The following is a 6,000-nucleotide window of genomic DNA, read 5'->3' on the forward strand; positions in this document are numbered from 1 at the left end:
CAATGTTCTTTTCACCCAAGGACGAGATCCAAACAGCCCTTAAGCACGACTCCACCATTCCAACGACAGAGGGTTCAAAAGCGCTTTATTGATTAGTAATCAAGGCCTGGTCTCTTCAAAGGGAGCAATCAGACAAAAGACATAGGGAATATGGTACAGTATTAAAGCTTTCAAGGGGCAGGGCCCAGTAGCAGCATTAACCAATCAGAACATAACACTGAGGCATAGCTAATTATGCTAAACAGTCCTGTAAACAATACCTTTGGCCTGACAGTAAGTTACAGAGAGTTAACTTCGACACAGACAGCTGGAGCCAGGACTCTTGTTTATATTAGTAATCAAGGATGCAAGGATGCACACAAGGAGACATTCTCATACAGGGCATTATGACATTTTGCTTGGTGTGCAATGGAGATTTTACAGTTTCCTGTTAAAAATGGAGGTGGTTCTGCTAACATACCCAGGGCTATTGTGCTCCTTGGTTCTTTGGTGCAATTGATATGGGCTGCATTACATGAGAGGAGAGGGGCAATGAGGTGGAAGTTCCTGCAGTTTTCCAGGGCTCCTTTAAACAGCAGACGCATTTGAATCAAAGAGGTGTAATGTACATTTGAGAGAAGCATAGGGTCATATTACAACAAGTAATACGACCCTAACAACTAACAGTTAGAATCATGCAGCAGCAAGTCCATGCGCTGCCTCCCATCCGCTCACCCCTTCCACTTTCCATCCACCACCACTTCCATTTTCCATCCACCTTCATTAACCCACCCTCTGGAAAACCCTCCCTCGTGCGGTTCGGGAGGCTGAAAATGTAGTAACTTTTAAACGCCTCCTAAAAACAAATATTTTTAAACAAGCCTTCCCTCAACTGTAATTTATTCTGGTCTTATGTGATTTTAAAGTTTTAAAATGGATTTTATGGTTTTAGTTGTATACTGCCTAGAGAGCTTAGGCTGCTGGGCAGTATAAATATGTAATGAATAAATAACGCAGGAACGTTCCCCAATGTGCCAACCAGAATGACAAACGATGCGCTAGTCAATAAGGCTCCTCTATTCTTCTCTTCCATCAAAAAACATTTCAATAAAGAATGTTTCTTACACAATCCATAAATTGGTATTATGCACAAACCAGAACATACTAAGCTACTGTGTATGTGCTTGATCATACTTCTAAAACAGCTCCTACTTCTAAAACAGTTAAAAATTAGGGGTGTGCACGGACCCCCCGCTCCGCTTCACTTGCAGATCCGCCATTTTCCGGATCGGGCCACTCCGCCCCGCCCCCGCTCCGCCCACTTCCGCTCCGCTCCACCCGGAGCTCCGGATCCGGATCCGGAGCTCCGTTTCCCCCCCCATAGGCTTGCATTGAAAGCTAAAAAATTATACAACTTTTTTTCTGTTCAAGTTAGAAACCTCATGTTTGGCACCATGACACCTCATGGGGATATACACATGCACGCCAAGTTTCAAAGCAATCCCATCATCGCCTGATTTTTGGCGAATTTTTGAAAATCGGGCACCCCACACACAACATCCCTGCGAGGTGGGCAGGGGAGGAGGGAGGGAAGGCAGGCAGGCATGCAGCTGGCATTTCTGGGGGCATAAGGAAGTGAGCCAAGGATAAGCCAGTAATGCATATAAAATGGAATAAATCAATAAATAAACAAAGGAGGGGTGGAATTAAAAGCAGCAGTGTTGCTCAATAAACAGCAAGAAGATTTTTTTTAAAAAGGCTATATCTATCTTTTACCAGCAATAGGGGGACGTGCCCGGGGGAGGGGGAAGCAGCTGCCAGTTCAACTCAAGACAGCCACCAACAGCTCTGAGATTAAGAAGTAAACGCTCACTTCAACTCATAACAGGCATCGCTCCACCACTAAAAAGTGAACATTCACTTCAACTCATGATAGGCATTGCTCCACCGTTTTACTCTCTTTGGAAGGCTCTAATGGCCTTCCAGTGCAGGAGAGAGTGGGGGCACGTCCACAATGAGATGCCCTAGGGGAGCTCATCCCCTTGCACCACATCTTTTCAGTTGTTCCCCAAAGTTAGGGTGGGGAGCAGTGCTGTGTTTCTATCTCTTATTCTTGGCTTAGTATATGATTTCAGGTTGTGTTTGTGCATTTGGTGGGGCTACTGTGTTAAAAAACACGGGGAAAAGCCCGTTCAGATGAAGAAAGAGAAGTTTCCCAGAATCCCAAGTTACCTGTTTTGCCTATGCCCTCCTCTAACTTTGGGATCATCATGACCGGGAGCTGACTCTGCCCCTCAGCCCTTTGAAAAAGGTATTTTTCCCGCCGATTTTTAAAAAACTTCTAGCGCGTGACCCGGACAGCGCAGAAAGTTGAGAGTAGTCTCAAAATGACCCGCATCCACGACTCTCTGTGCACAAGAATTTTCAGAACGATAGCTTAAAAACCAACCCAGTTATGCCCGAGTCTTTCCCTCAATGCAATCCTATGGGCGAAAAGCCGAAAACGCCGTTTGAGCCGCGCGGTTGACCCGATTTTCACAAAAATATAGCATGCGACCCAGACAACGCAGAGAGGTGAGAGTGGTCTCAAAATGACCCCCATCCACGACTCTCTGAGCACAAGAATTTCTAGAACGATAGCTTCAAAAAGAACATAGTTATGCGCGATTATTTGCCGCAATGCAATCCTATGGTGAAATGTTTTCAAGATGGCGACCGGAGCGCTCCGCCTGAACTAGGAGCTCCGAAAAATGGCCGCTTCTCTTCGCCTTGCTTCTAGGGGGTCCGCGGTCTGCTCCTACTCCGCCTCTGGGTAAGGCGGAGCAGGCCAATCCGCTACTGCTTCTACGCTCCTAATCGGAGCGGATCACACCCCTATTAAAAATATCGTCCAAAAATGTTACAATTGGATAATAAAGATTTTGAGAACGCACCTGAACATGGGACACTTCTGCCTAGTTACCTACACAGAAGTAGCAGAACATGGATTTTTCACCTAATTCTGTTGCATTTATATGGAAAATTCTAACACTTGAATGTAAAGACAGGATCAGGGAGCTGGAAGACGTTCTATATGAAATTATCTGCAATAAACGGCGTTTAAAATGTTTGTATTTACCTTTCAATTAAAGGTTTAAAACAGACCGTAATAAAATAAAGTATAAGTATAACCCAAGGAACCCCCCTTGGACAAAGGCTTTCTTCCATGGCTCGGACACGGGCTAAGTTTCATTCGGAGCCCTGAAGAGTTTTTGGAAAGGATGCTGAAGAAACATGGGGATATTTTCACAGTTTTGCTCGGAGGCAATTACATGCATTTTGTGATTAATCCTTCTACTTATGAACCCTTAATGAAGTTATCAAAACAAATACTGAGTTATAATAAATTTACATCAATGGTGTCACGTAATGTTTTTGGCCTCCACTGCACAGAATCTCAGCTACATATTTTTTAAAAAATCAGTGATAAGTATCTCGGCGGGAAGTATCTACCTGTCCTGAACCAGGTGATGATGGAGAAGTTGAAGTCCATGATGCTTCTCAGCCAGGATTCGGTGAGGGGAAAAGATCTTGGCGGCAGGAGGGAGTCCTCTACTTCAACTACAAAACTGTCTTCCAAGCCTCTTTTCTGACTTTGTTTGGCAATGAGCCACACAATGATATAGACAGCAAAGAAAATACTAAGGAGAATGCATTAACCCAAGGTGGAAACTTGTCTGAAAATTTTCAGAAATTTGACCGTTTCTAGCCCCATATTGTCACCGGCACCATCGATCCTCTGAGGAAGAAGGAGACAGAGAGATTGAAGAAGTAATTCTGGGACATTCTCTCAGTAGAAAAGTTGTATCAAATGCAAGGCATCAGCAATTGGGTAGCTGAGCTTGTTCGGCATTTGGCTCAATCTGGGATTACTGAAAAGATGTGGACTCAACTTCAGCTGCTGCTTCTCTGGCTATCTCAAACTAACATTGTCATAGCTACCTTCTGGATTCTTCTGTATCTCCTGAAATATCCAGAAGCAATGAAGGCAGCGAGGGAAGAAGTGGACAGAGTTCTAAGAGAGACCGTTCTGGAGGACAAGACAGGCGGCCCCTTCATCAACGTGTCCTTGGATATCATCAAAACTCCTCTTGTGGACAGTGCAATAGAGGAAACTGGTCTGTTTTTCTCTTCAGAACCGTGATGCAGGAAATGGATATTAAGATGGCCGATGGCAAAGAGTATATTTTCCGGAAAGGTGATGATCTAGCTCTGTTGCCTTTTCTTGCACTGCAAACAGATCCAGAAATCCACCCTGACCCTCACACATTCAAATACGACAGGTTTGTGACCCCAGATGGCATAAAAAAGGAGTTCTATAAGAATGGGAAAAAGCTAAAGTATCACAGTATGCCTTTTGGTGGCGGATCCTCAGTGTGCCCTGGCCGATTTTTTGTTGTTAATGAAATGAAGATGTTTGTCTTCTTGATGATGGCCTACTTCGACATGGAACTGGTTAATGCAGAAGCAGAAATGCCTATGAAAGATATAAGAAGCTTTGGTTTTGGAACTGCAAAGCCATCTCATGATATTCACTTCAAATATCGATTGAGAGTCTAAGGGGAAAGTCATTTAGGCTCAAATCCTCTGCACAGTGCCCTGGAGTCAGCCCTTTCAATTGCTTCCAAGAAAATATGCAAAGGATTGCCCTCTCAAACCTGGCTTTTTTTAACTAATATATGGTTTCGCAGTTAAACTCAGGGTAATTCTTTTTTTCCTAATAAAACTATTGTTCTATAAATACAGAGTCTTTGGGCATGTCTAGACCTAGGGAGGGGAGGGGGAGGTTCCCACGATATGATGATCGTGAGATGGTCCCCCTCAGTCTACACACGGCACATGATGTCCCAGGAGGAAGGAGACGTGGCATCCACCATTTTTGTTTTTTGGTTCTTTTATTGAAAATGAGTGTACGAACACTCCATAGAAAAGGTTAGTTGTTGGTGTTTGTTTGTTTTTTAAAAAAAATCTTGTTCCCCCTGCCCCCCTTATGGGCATGGAGCACCTGGAGATCTCCATGCCTGGTTCATGGCACCTCACGTTTACTCGCGAGGAGCCGTTAAGAAACTGGGATGGCAGCCCACACATCCCATGGTCTCAGGACAATCCCAAGACCACGGGAAAAGTTGGGATTAAAGCTGTAAAGGGAGGGATAATCCCTCCCTGCCTGGGATCCCCTGTGCATCATATGGACACACAGGGATGATCCCAGGGTGATCACCAGGATATCGCCTGATCTAGACATGCCCTTAATCATAATACAGCCTGGGGGCAAAGGGATTTAAACCTGGCTTTCATAATAATTTTGGCTGATAGTTATTTACTTTGTGAAGTTCTGAGTGGAAGACATTTTGTAAAATATTAGCTCATATTCAAAGGTGTCTCTTTTATGTGTGGGGTTATGAAAAATAAAATAACCGCTGAAGTCCAAAAGAGGGACCATGTTATTTTGCAATTCGGAGAGGAGAACAGTTTCCTCTACCTCTTGGCTCACCTGCTTATGGGCTCCATCACACCAGCGATTTCTTGCACACTCCCTGTGAAGGACGGCCCCAAAGGGCTGCGGTCCTGTTCAGTTAGTTCTGCTCTGTCTGGCTGCGGCCTCTGGGCCAGGAGGAGGGAGTTTCAGGGAACAGCTCATGGCATGGGGAATTGGCTGTGCCAAGCAGGGCCGGTGCTACCATTAGGCCAACTAGGCAGCGGCCTAGGGTGGAGACTTGAGAGGGGTGCCACGCAGGCAGTGTAGGGTGGCGGGGAAATATGGGAAACGGAGGCGTGCGCCCCTGGCCCGGCAGTCCTTGGCCTTGTTGTCCCCAGGCCACTGGAAGGAGGAAATTCTGGCTAGACACGCTGGGCCAGGCCACCTCATCCCCGAGCCAAGATCTCGCTGGCAATGCAAGAGCACGCGAAAAGGCCCCGTCTGAAGGGTAGCCAGCTGGACTGCACAGAAACAGTTGCAGCAAGGCGTGCCGGGCACGAAGA

General features: G+C 45.6%; 1 pseudogene; it reads left to right on the forward strand.

The window, feature by feature from the left end:
* LOC134413406 (5-beta-cholestane-3-alpha,7-alpha-diol 12-alpha-hydroxylase-like) overlaps positions 1 to 4,578 on the forward strand; it is a 31,198-nt pseudogene extending 26,620 nt beyond the window's left edge.
* The last annotated feature ends 1,422 nt before the right edge of the window (positions 4,579 to 6,000 follow it).

Source organism: Elgaria multicarinata, chromosome 1, assembly GCF_023053635.1.
Source record: "Elgaria multicarinata webbii isolate HBS135686 ecotype San Diego chromosome 1, rElgMul1.1.pri, whole genome shotgun sequence".
Taxonomy (NCBI): Eukaryota; Metazoa; Chordata; class Lepidosauria; order Squamata; family Anguidae; genus Elgaria; species Elgaria multicarinata.